The sequence below is a fragment of the Brassica oleracea genome, chromosome C9, assembly GCF_000695525.1.
Source record: "Brassica oleracea var. oleracea cultivar TO1000 chromosome C9, BOL, whole genome shotgun sequence".
Taxonomy (NCBI): Eukaryota; Viridiplantae; Streptophyta; class Magnoliopsida; order Brassicales; family Brassicaceae; genus Brassica; species Brassica oleracea.
In genome coordinates, this window is record NC_027756.1 from 14607407 (window position 1) to 14620681 (window position 13275).

A 13275-nucleotide genomic window follows, 5' to 3' on the forward strand; every position below is an offset into this window, starting at 1 on the left:
AGCTCGGCCAGGCATGAGGCTCGTTGATCATTGTAATCAAATCCTTGCAGCCCAAAGTTTTGACAAGTCGAATGCTGGAGCATACTCTCCATCGCCCATCTCAGTGCTTCCATCTCTGAACGTAAGACAGACTCTCTTCGAATATGATTTCGTGTCCATATGATTTCGTGTCCCCCGTAAGTGTCCCCAGATCATTTGCGTGACTTGGCATATTTTTACCAACAGAATGTCTGCAAAATTCCTATAATATCTTTGAATAGTTTTTTTTTGGCTTAATATCTTTGAATAGTTTAAGGCTGTGTTTAAATGGCGCATGGCACACCAAGGAGAGACTGTCCGAACCTTGCGCCTTACGCCATGGCGCAATAAAGCTCTCGCCTTGAAGAAGCTATTAATCTGTGACAAAGGAACACATGAATCTATAAGAAGAATAATCACAAACTAGAGAGTAGAGACTAGAGAGTTCTAACCTTAAGCAAAAAACCTTGAGATATATGTTTATGATTAGTTACGTAACCTGTCTTTTATAAAGCTATGGCTTTCATAGTTATTTAGACGTTTAAGTTTCCCGACGCTTAAGTATTTTAGACGGCTAAGGTTTAATTATTAATTAAGGTTTGGTTTTATACCTGGTTTAGATACGGTTTACATATAGTCTTCATGGCGCGCCTTATGCTCGCCTTCTGGCCAAGGCGCTCCATGGCGTGCGCCTTACGGAACCCACCCTCGCCTAGGAGGTACATGGCGATGGAGCCGTCGCCTAAGTGTGCCTCGCGCCATGGCGCAAAAGGCGAGCGCCATTTTAAACACAGGTTTAAGGTAACAAAAAAAAACTAACTAAATGATCTGCAACCAAACCCAACCACACACTTTTGAAGTAAGGCTAAGCAACCATCTAGATTTTAAGTAGCTTATTATGAGGATCAATTTGCATCTATCAACGTCTCTGCACCTCTTTTTTTTTTTTCTCATTTTGATATTGATATTTGCATTCATCTGATTCGTTGCTCCCTCTTCTCTTTCGGGTACCTATCGATTTTTCACTTGAACCATATATAGGGGATTGATCTGTCCTTTGGCTTTGCCTGCTGCACCGTCGAAATGATGCGTACAGGTGATGCTCGCTACGGTAGTGATTGATTTGGTATTGTCTTCAGGCCTAGTCCTTGTTAATATGACTTTTCCTATTATTATCGTCACATGACGCTTATTAACAAGATGGATACGGCTATTTGCAAGTACGCTTCTTTAAATCTCTCTCTCTCTCTCTCTCTCATGTGGACCTCGGTTGCTCCCTCTTCTCACGGCATTTAAGGTTTCATTTTTATGATTATGATTGAGAGTTTATGTATGGCATTGCTTTTTTACAACATGTGTGGCATTGCTTTTAAGGTGAATGCAGAAAATAGATTGAATAACTGGAATAAGCAATTTTGCTCAAGAGATAGCTAAGTCATAGCATGATCAAAACGTCTTCTTCTTCTTCCTCGAGTGAGAAAAGAGATTCTGTAACGAACAAGCTTGTTTACGAAACGTGTTTTACTTGCTGCTTTCTGATGAACTTCTCCATGTCTGCGCGTATGAAACGTATATCTAAGTAAAAACATATGTGTCCTTGTCTCTAATCCCTTGAAGAAGAGCAACCAACCCAGCAACTTGAGTACTTTGCTCCAAGAAGATTCTTTGAGAGATTCTGCCAAATCTCCTCCGAGAAAGGGCAGCTAAAGAAAAGATCCTCCCTCGACATTGGAGCCGTACAGAGGATACAATTTGTGTCTGACTGTGCATTCCACTTCTAAACGCGATCACCCGTTGCAAGACGATTGTGCATCATTATCCAAAAGAAGACAGAGAACTTTGGGGTAGCATCAGGAAACAAGATGCTCTTGTGTTAGATTACTTCAGGATTTAATAATGTTCATCGAAATTAAACTAGACCAAAGTTGAAAATTTTGAAAATCAGTTAAGGGTATATACACCCTTTCTTATTTCTTGGATAACAACATAGAGAATGCTGGTTTTGTACTAGCTAGTAGTAAGAATTCAGATTCATGTAGAGAATTGAGAACATATTTTTTCCCCCGAACTTGACTAAGCAAAAACCACACCGCTACTTGAAGTATCATAGCAGAAGACGAGACACATAATTTCCTCTTCATGAGGCTCCTCAATAAGGTTTAAGTAAATCATGGGCGTCATCAACTACAAGGTAAAGAAAACAGAAAACAAAAATTGTCAGACACCAACCAAGTGATGGTTCCAGGAAGAAGACAATAACTAAACACAAACTAGTGTAGACGAATAAATAGTTAACAACATATGACATATACTAGGGTTGAAGCAAAGTTTTAACCAATTTTTCTTTAAAAAGTGTATATAAGGAGTTTTCGTAAGTCCAGCATCAGATAAATTGAGCATTGTTAGAATTCAAACTCCCATCCCATAGCACATGTTTCTTCTTTTTTACTGTGTGCACAGCCATAGAACCGACACTGGTGCCAACTCATTCTGGTGTAGTCTATCTGTTTTATTATCCTGGTAAAGTTATTGTTGCTGTGAAAAATAAGCTGAGAATGAAGATGTTAGGATATTCTTCCTAATTGAATATCGGATCAAACCATGGAGGTCAGATTAGGGAACTCCAAAAGTCTACCACCATCATAGTTATTACTAATGACTCCAGTCCAGCTACTCTGTAAACTAAGCTGAAGGTTCAGTAGGAAACTGATTATGGAACCATCAAAGAAAACGTGTCTAGGAAACATAATCTTTTAGTGATTGAGATTGAATTAATTCTTCAAAAAGCAAAGACGTTTAACTATCTAAATAAAATGTAAGATTAACTTACTTCTTTTGCGTAAGGAAATTGTTTGCGAAAAGAAAGCACAACAGCACCAGGTGAAAAAGGACAAGTGATCAGTTCACTGAGGTTGTATGTGTGGTCCATGATAGTCTTGTAGCCATATTGGACTTGCAAATGCATGATTCCTCCAGTGATTACTTTATCTGTTTCCCAAAAAAAAGATTTCATCAAGAAAGTTACTGAAAATCTAAACAAGAGTGACAACTTGAATAAAAGTTAAGCAAATTATGAAAGGAATTAATCCGATACTTGTAGAAACGGTTATGTTAAAGCTTGCTTTGTGCTGCTCCTTAAATAGCTCCACGCCAGTGACTTTGATTGGATAACTTTCAAAGCCTACAACAGTCAGTGATTAATGCCAGTGAAGAGTACAAGATTCATAATAAACAAAAAGGACGCTACAAGATTCATAATAAACAAAAAGGACGCACAGAATACATTAGAGCATGAACATCTCAAGGTCCTTAGGGAGGTTTTTTGACAAAATGTAGACTCCACTGACGCGTGGGTCCCACAAAAATTTAAAAACCACTCTCCAAAATCACCAAATAAGGATCGGTAATTGGGAGGTTTTGGCACTATTTGCGGGCCCTACCGACACATGGCGGCCCGCGATTGGTTTATTTTTTTATTTTATTTTTTGAGAAAAAGAAAAAAACTTTAAAGAACCCTGCGATAATCACGGTCTTAGTATATGAGATATATAGAGTCAAATATAACAGGAGAGACTGTGATAGATCCAGATTCAGTTGTTTGCCTTAATTATGGGGCCAATCCTATAAACCTCGAATTCCCAAACAAACCAATTATTTTTGTACTGTACAATCCTATTGACTTAGTTTCCATGAACCAGGTCAAAACGAGAGTGTTAAAAAGTTGTTTAAAGCTTTCAACTCCTAATATTATTTTGTAGATAACGTAACAAGATACAGAAAAATGTTATAAGGAGCAAACCGCAGTCGTCGAAAGGGATGGCCAACAAAGTAGGCAAGAAGAAAAGTGATAGGATCAAAAGTAGCATAGGATGAAAGAGAGAGATCGCCATAGAATAGCCCTCGAACTTCAGTAAAGTCTGAGAAAGGCAAACTTGCATGTACACCAGAGATTGGTGGAGCAGTGCGGGTCAGAAATGTACTAGCTTCTGCAGGGTCTCCAGGATTACCAGCATCACACATTGTGTTAGTATGAGACAAGACAAAAGCGCTTACAGGTTGATCAAATATGGAAGCTCAATATATAGCATGATGTGAAGGAAAAATGGTGCATACATTCAAAGGGGGAATGTCGTAGCAATCAAAGCCGGTTCAACCGAGTAGCACAAGAAAGCAAAGGGAAGCGTTTTGGTGGATCTTCTCTTATATAAGGGAATTGTTGCAGTGGCTGAAATAATAAGGAATGTGTCGTGAGGTCTAGGACACCTAATATAGCAACATGCCATGATTGTAAAATGAGACAGTGATGATTGTCTCTCAAGGTGGGGCTAAGTGTGAGAAAAATATGGAAGTTTTAATGATTCAAGCTTCAGGTGGAGTCTCTGCAGATAAAAGAAGCACAAATAAACTTATGATAAGTTTGGTTTAATGTGGGGTACTGAACTCATACGTTTATGGAATCAAAGATTATTAGCTCACGGAGGAAAAGAGTTAATAGAGGAATGAGTCACTGGTTTCGGATGAATTCATGGTGATAAATGTGAGAGGAAAATATGGATCCAAGGTCAGGAAAATATGTAAACAAGATCAGTCACATGTTGGTTATTTCTGTAGAAGGTAAAAGTGGAGGCTGCTAAGGTCTGATGGGGTGATTGATGATAGTGAGGACATCTAATGGAGAGCTGCAGATATCTCAAATGCTGATGAGATGGTGGTGTAAGTATATATGAGATAAGGACAAATGGATGGTTCAATGTTCTCTTGAAAGGGAAACTGAAGGAGATTGGATGCAAGGTCTACAAGGATAGTCTCAAGAGCATCTATGCAAAAGGAATTAAATGGTTTGACTAGAGGTTAAAGAAGTACTGATCATATCAGAGAAGTTAAGCAAGTGAAGTACATTCATAACTGAATGGAAATGCAGAAGCGTCAAACTGCACTGGGGTAAAGAACAAGTAGGGTTTACCTGTGTCTTTGGAGCATCACAAAGAAGCAAATGAAATATTTATCTCGGTATAGCAGAGAATTGCTACTTACGTGAGTTGTATCAACATTCACAGCTTGATTGAAGAATGCAAATAAATCAGAATGAGGTACTGATTGGGTTTGAGACAAAACGTGATGCGAACACCAAGTCTGGTGTGATCCGCCTACAGGTAAAGGTGTTAGGGGATGGCATAGCAGAGAAGAGATATCAGGGCTCTAGAGTAGATGACTTTTGGCCGAACTGCTTGAGCTAGAGTTGTATCCAGAATCAGTCTAGCAAGGTTAACAGTTGGACGATTGGTTCTATTGGTTGTAATGGTGGTACAAATAGGAGTTCACAGCAATTCTGATGCAGAAGGATTTTCTACAAGGTTAAGCAAATATAATTGTTTCGAAAGTCATTCTAGCGAGGTGGAGTTAGGTGGCATGTTCTAGTGGATCAACATGATGCTTTAATTTTTTAAAAATTGACTATAAGTACAATCTCAGGTTTGAATTTAAAACTAACAAATTGTTGGTTGGGATTATTTTGCAGGTATGAATCAGGAATTTCTTCTGGTTGAAGCATGTATGATTCATGGACCTATTGCAAATGATTCAAGGAAGTTTGTTTCTAACGTTGGTGTACATGACGAGAAACAAATGGTTAACATAAGAATCAAGTTGCAGGAGGAAAGGTCAAGTTTCTCAATCACTTTAACATGCCGATGAACATTGGATGAACGTGAGAGATCGCCATTGATTGGCATTCAAAGATTTTCAAAGAAGAATTGAACTCTCTTTAGTTTAACAAATAAGTAGTCTCCGTTTACCCACATGCCACATGTCCTGCATGATATTATTTATAGTCAATAGATTTTAGTATTTTGCTATAATAATTAGGGTGTTTGTTTAAAGTATTATCCATATCCTCTGTATATTAATATCATGGAGCATTACAATATGTTTTCGTAGACATATGTATCACTAGGATGATTCTTAGAATCTTTAGAAAAATAAGTTGGTCCATATAAATATATATTATATTTTTTATTAGACTAACTATTAAATTGATTAGTAGTATGCAAAAAAATATTCTCAATTCTTTTCTTTTATTTTTTAATATGATTGACATATATATGACAATTAATGATTATGAATAATACATATTTGATAATAATTTTTATATTCTCTCTCTTTTCGTTTAATTTTATATTATTAAAAGAAATTAAACAATCACATTCAGCATATAATAACAAAATTTAGATTTTTTTTATATGTTATATTTAAAATCTTTTAAAACACCTATAAATTATTAAATATTGTAAAAATCCACATTGAAAATTTTGTGATTAATGGTTTAACTCTATTTTGTTCAAGCAAAATACAAATGATCATAAATTATATGAATATGAAGTCTCATTAATATATATATATATTAATATCATTTAAAATATATACAATATAAAAAAATATAAAAATGTTAATTTCAAAATTTGCATTAAAAAATTATTGAAATCTTAATATTTTAATTTTGAAATTTTTATTGAAAAATATCACATTAAAAGTTTTATGATTAACCATTTAAATTTTTGTTACAACAAATATACAAATGTTAATAGAATCATATGAGTAGGAAGTTTCAATAATAAATATTTATATTAAAATATATTCTATATATCTATGTCAATATCACCAAAGTTTAATTGTATACCATATAAATAAATAAAATGATTATTTTGATTTATTTACTAAAAACATGATTGCAAATAAACAAAATGTATTGATTTTAATTTATGTGCTTACTCTAATGTATATACTTTTATGTATACAAATGATTTTTTAAATAGGTGGTTTCCAATATGTTATTTGATCCTGACAATCCCAAAAATACTCTTCTTCAAATCGAAGTGATTTTTAATACTCAATATATATATATATATATATATATATATATATATATTATATAATTCAGATTAAATAATTTGGTATTGATTTTTATTCATAAAAAAGTTTTTAATAAAATATCATGATAAGATTCTAATCAACTCTTTTTCAGTTTGTTCGAAAAATGAGAGGTTTAATTTTTCATCTAATATTGTTTCTCCCAAATACCCTATCTAGCTATTATAATTGTAAGATTGAGAGATTTGAACTATTTATTAGTTTTCTGGTTTATCATTTAATAAATCAAGCTGTTTTTAGTTTATAGATAGTTTACATATACTGGAATGACAAAGTATTATAGATATTTTTTATCGGTATACTCTTACGTAACTAAACCTCAAAATCCTAGATTAATAAAATAAGTAATTTGTTTTGTTTTTCTAGAACTAGATATTTTTAGACCAAACTGGTGAATATATACTAGACAAACATTTATATTTCAAATCTGCAATTATATTCTATAACGGCTTGATATATTAGATTTGAACACTAATCTATGAACAGAGTTTGCCGATGATTTTCTTCAAAAATTTGACTCCTAGATATGTAACTGGAGTGGAACTAATTTTTAAAGATGTCCATCTTTTTATATTGACACTCATGTAATGCAACAAATTCACAGAAGAAGTTAAAAAGAAAAAAAACAAAACACATATCAGTTAAACAAAAACGAGAACGAAAGCACAATTTTATAGAGGTAGAAAATAAAATTACATATAGAGAGTAAATAGTAAACAAATTGAGAGAAGAAAACCTAATCCCCTTTCGTCTTTTTACAATCAATATTGTCTATGTAGTATTGGTGATTGTGTCAGCCGCAAAACTTGATTTCTTTTGTGCATATGAAGTTTTAAAAATAATTAAAATGAGTCGCAATACATTAACTCTTAAATAACGATGATATATTTAAGAGACCAACATTTATATTCGTCATTTTACAATCGATAAATATTGTAGTGTGGCAAAATGTTAAAACCATTTAATAAAAAAACATTAGTATTTTTCTATATTGATTAGGCTGGTTGTTTAAAGTATTATCCATATGTATGTATAATCTTGTAATTTTCCAAATGATTTAGGACGTGTTACAAAATAGAACCGAAATTCAAAAAACCGATCCAAACCCGAACGCACATGCCTATTATACACTCATCCAATTTATTTAAATTTGCAGATTATTCATGGCGAATACATAATTTATAATAAAATCATTTTTATCTGCTTAACTTCAATTTTGCTTTTTATTAATAAATAATTTATTATTAAAATCACATTTTAGAAAAGAATGATAGAACGTAGAATCTGAAGAAGTTTTAAGAAAAAAAAAATCAATATTGGATGAGAGATTCATCAATGGAGAAGAAAAGAGAAAGAACAATATATAACTAATTAAGAAAATGATGACTGCTAATGAATAATGAAGAAGATGCAGATTAAATAAGAGAATCGAAAGAAAAAAAAAATTTGAGATGAAAAATTTGGAAAAATTGAACCATTAATGGTTTTGAAAAGGGGAAGAACAAAAAATTAAGGATTGTGAAATTATCGGACCCAAATAACAAAATTTAAATTGTTAGGTTGCTAATTTTATCAACTTTTATAAGGATAAGGTCATTTTCCTACTTTTCTATTTTTTTTTTGAAAAATGTAAATTAATTAGAAAAAGTGAAGTCTATTTTAGAAGTTTTCACTCTATGTAGCCTATTCCAGCATTTAAGCTTTCTTCTCTGAAGAATCTGACTCCTCCTCTGCTTCATGCTCCGTCTTCGTCATTCCCAAACGGAGTTCTTATTTATTAATCGTACATTGTATTTTGTCCAAAATATTCTTCACTCAGTTTTGTCTTTCCACATAATCACCATTCCCAACTTTTTTTCTTTCATTTTTAAAGTTTTGACATTTTGCCATTGGAGTAATAGCATCTTTACCCAGGTATGTTAGTGGGGATTTTAGTGGTGCCATGGGCCCCACTAAAATGATAAAACAGTCTTTTGTGTTTGCCAAATAAGAACCCCTTTTTGTTTGATTTTTGCGCTGTTCGCGGATCTAGTGGCAGTCGCGATTGATTAGCTTTTTAATTTTTTTTTCAGACAAAAAAATAAAAAAAATAAAAACCTCACTTTTGGGTTTGTGGGATAAAAATGCTCTAAGAGCATCTCTATCGGGGGATTCCTAAGAGGAGTTTCAACCAAAAGGAAAAAAAATAAATGAAGAAGGCAAAAAAAAAAGAAAAAACCCAGTCTTAAATTGAGGTTTTTAGGACTGGTAAGAACCCTTACGTCGCAAAATCCTATTCGACCATCCCTTAATTTCTCTCTCTCCTTCGCCTCGCGAAACCAGTTTGGCTTCCTCCTCCATTCTCGATCAGTCCGTCTCCAGTCTGAGAAACCAATTCTATTTGGGAGCTTATCAAACAACGATCAACAACAGCGATATCCCTAACCTCTCGCCGGAGGACGCCGTGGAACGCGACTGCCTCGTCTTCCGCTCTTACATCGCCCTTGGAATGTGCTCTGTATTCCTTTTTGTGGCTTCTATATTGCAGAGGAGATTGATGAACGTGGCCGAGACCACAAGTCAAGTAAGTCTTCTGACATTACTACTCACGAAACAGTCCAATAATGGGAAGTAAAAGCCAAGGGCTTGAAGACGAGGCAGTAACTAGAGGAACTGAGAATATTCAATCATGTAGCCATTACATATTAATTAGTCAGTCATGAACATGTTTGATCTGATCATCTTGAGGACCGACTGGTTATTCTTATTTACCATTTGCAGGATCACCAGAGTGGTCAGCAGCAAAGGAGATAACTTCGGAAGCTGGCCCTCTAAACCCATAATGACCGATCTCGATGACATAAAAGGAAGAGGAAGACGCTGTTGCTCAGACGGCTTCTTTCACTTGATGATTTTCTACTTGTCTTAATACGTTGAGTCATACATAAAGCCTTTCCACTGCTGAACCCATACTATGTTGTGATTTTAATTGTTTTATATAGAAATATTACATTTTTTGTGTGTTTTACTTGCTGTTACTGTCTGTTTCCTTGGCTTTTGTTTGAAATCAGAATATATATGCCTTAAGCTTCAAGAACATTCTTTACTGATCTAAAACTGCTTCCTTTTGTTGTTGCAGGGAGCGTGCAAAGACTGATGTATCTGTTCCACATGCTCCTGTTCGAGGTTCGTTTGCTCAAAGGAGCGTGCAGAGACTGATGTTTGCTCAAAGGTGCGTTTTAGATATTGAGAGTGATATCAAGACTCTATGCCAATGTTTTGAAGTCATCTGTAAAAGAAGTATCTGCACAAAACAAAGAGGTACTTGTTTCTTCTAGAGCTTGATTCCTATAGACATGAATATTGAGTTTGTTCATCGTTCTTCTATTACCATTGCTCAAAGTTTAAAAGTCTTTGATCTGAGTAGATAACATATATGTTCTTACTTGCAGCTGCTACAAAAGGTCTGGAGAGCAAAAGGCTAGTGATTCAACTGAAGGCAAGGATCATGATGACCACCGTAAAACACTTTTCCCTCTTACATCTGTATAAGATATGGTCCATGTTTGTTTCTAATGTATTCTGAATCAGTCTATTTACATGTTTTCTTACAATGGCAAGTAGGAAAAGTATGCTTGATGCTATTGAACGTGAGTTTGAAGGTACTTCAACACATTCCTCTCTATGAGTCTTGACAAATTATATGAATCTAAATCAGAATGTTATAGAAAGAGTTTGCTTATGTATTATTTTTCATATTCCATGTATCCAATCATTCAACTTTAAAAAAAAAAAAAAACTTAAATTTTTTTTTAAGAACCTCAATGAGTATTGACCCCAAACACTAGTTCCTCGGAATTCCCTCGGAATATTCCGACGGAAGTCCGAGGGATATTTAAGTATCCCTCGGGATTTCCTCGGAATATTTTCATTTAACCGGGCAAATATTTCACGAAAATTGAAATTGGAATTCCGACGAAATTCTGACGGATACTATCCGTCGGACCCCTAGGTTTTATAACCACGAGCCGCTTCTTCTTCCCCATTTCTCTCTTCTTCCTCTGCGCCTGCTCTCCCTCTTCTGCGGTGATTTACCCCTTCTCTTCGACCTCTTCTCTGGCGATCTCCCCTTTCTCTTACACAAATCATGTAAGGACCCTATCCCACTCTCTTAGGTTCTATTTGTTAGGTTTTTGTGTAAATTTGATAGATTTTTGTTAGGGTGATTGATTAGGTTTGTGATTTGGTTGTATAATAGGTTTAGAATTGTGATTTGGTTGAATAATTTTTTTTGTTGAATTGATTTAAAATTTTTTTATAAATTTTTGATTTTTTTTGTATTTATAAATTCGATTTTTGTGTATAAATTCGATTTTTGTATTTTACAAAACGATTTTTGTATATAAATTCGTTTTTTTGGATTTTACAAAACATTTTTTGTATATAAATTCGTTTTTTTCGATTTTACAAAACATTTTTAATATCTTTAAAACTTTTTTTATATTTATATTATATAAATTTCTATATTTATTAAACATTTTTAATATTATTAAAACTATTTTTTGTAATTATTAAACTATTTTTTATTTATTAAAACTATTTTTTGTTTATTAGAACTATTTTTATATATTTATTAAACATTTTTAATGTCTATAAAACTTTTTTGTGATTAAACAACTATTATTTGGGATTTAAAAAAAAATAAATAATTTTTTATATTTATATTATATAAATTTCTATATTTATTAAACATTTTTAATATTATTAAAACTATTTTTTGTAATTATTAAACTATTTTTTATTTATTAAAACTATTTTTTGTTTATTAGAACTATTTTTATATATTTATTAAACATTTTTAATGTCTATAAAACTTTTTTTGTGATTAAAAACTATTATTTGGGATTTTTTTTTTAAAAAAAAATTAATTTCTATATTTTTATATTTATTAAATATTTTTTTATAATTTACAGGTCGCATGATGATCAGACCCGGCCTCGACAGCGTCGTGGTCGTGGTGGTACGGGGAGCCAGTCTCGGGATTCCAGCCTTTTTCAGGATTTTCCTTCGCCCCACAGCTCGTACCATACTACTCCCTCTGCTGCACCCGCTCATGTTCCTCTCGCTTTCGCTGCTGCACCTGCTCCTGTTCAACAGCCCGGTCGTGATCATCTTCCCTATCTCACTCCGTATCCACATGGACGGGGTCAAACATGGTAATTAAACATTTTTTTTTCTTTAAATTTGGATTCATTATTAACCGTTTGTTCTTTTAATAAGGTTCAACCGATCCGGGAACGGGATCAGCGCATGGATCAACCGTATGATGTACTCGGCCCTCGACAGTGGACATCCGACTTTCACTCACTTCCCAACCGACAAGCAGGTTCTGTGGTTTCGTCAGTTTGCGGTAAGTATTCTAATTTTTTACTTATATTTTTAATCTTTAATATAAATTTTCTACTAATTGTGTTTTTTTTTCAGCAAGAGTTCAACTGGAATTCCGATGAGACGCTCTTTATCTATCACCACTTCGTCCATAAAGTAATGGACAACTATGGGAAGCAGATCCACGAGTGGAAGAAGAAGTGGGAAATCAATAAGGTTCAATTTAATGTATTAAACAATTTTTTAATTTATTAAACTATTTTTTAATTTATTAAACTTTTTCTTTTTTTTTTAATTAAAAGGTCCCAAAGTCGATGAACGACACGGTCTGGAAGGAGTTGTGTGCGCATTGGGATAAGGAGGAGACGAAAGAAACTTCTTCCACCAACTCCACCAACCGCAGGAGCGACCGTAAAGGGAAGGGCATCTACAAGCATAACTTGGGTGCTCAATCTATTGCCACTCTCGGAGATCGCATGGTAAGTTCAACCGCTTTTTCTTCAATTATTTGAGTTTCAGAATATAAATTTATTGTGCATTTCTTCTAATTTCTAATGTTTCTTTAATTTATGTTTTTTTCCAAGGCGGAAGAAAATGATGGCGAGCCGGTCGATGATCTCGCCCTAATGAGGAGGGCGTATACCAACAAGAAGACCGGCCAGATTGATGACGGTCTTGTGAGGGACGTGGTCGACCTGGTCCAAACTCAAGTGGTAGACGAAGTGTCTCAGCTTCAAACCGAGGATGACGCTTCGACGGCTTCGACCAACTTGTCCCGGTTTCGAATCAACGAAATCGTTGAATCCGTAAGTTCTTTGTTTTTAAAAGTTCAATTCATTTATTTCTTGGTTTAAATTTCTAAATTTGGCTTTTTTCTATTCAGTCGGTTCCAAAGAAGAAGGGACGTTTGGTCGGTTTGGGTCGTCGCACCCGGTCGGTTCCCCCTTCTTCTGCACCACAAAA

General features: G+C 34.1%; 1 long non-coding RNA gene across 5 annotated transcripts; it reads left to right on the forward strand.

The window, feature by feature from the left end:
- The first annotated feature begins 9141 nt into the window (after window positions 1-9141).
- LOC106316120 lies at window positions 9142-11934 on the forward strand. 5 transcript variants are annotated; one of them, XR_001264738.1, is made up of 5 exons: window positions 9142-9508; window positions 9706-10245; window positions 10377-10444; window positions 10546-10586; window positions 11898-11924. It is a non-coding gene; the product is annotated as an uncharacterized LOC106316120 (long non-coding RNA). The 5 variants fall into 5 exon arrangements; XR_001264736.1 differs by having other exon boundaries at window positions 9143-9508; window positions 10549-10586; window positions 11898-11934; XR_001264735.1 differs by lacking the exon at window positions 11898-11924 and having other exon boundaries at window positions 9148-9508; window positions 9706-9856; window positions 10064-10245; window positions 10549-10673.
- The last annotated feature ends 1341 nt before the right edge of the window (window positions 11935-13275 follow it).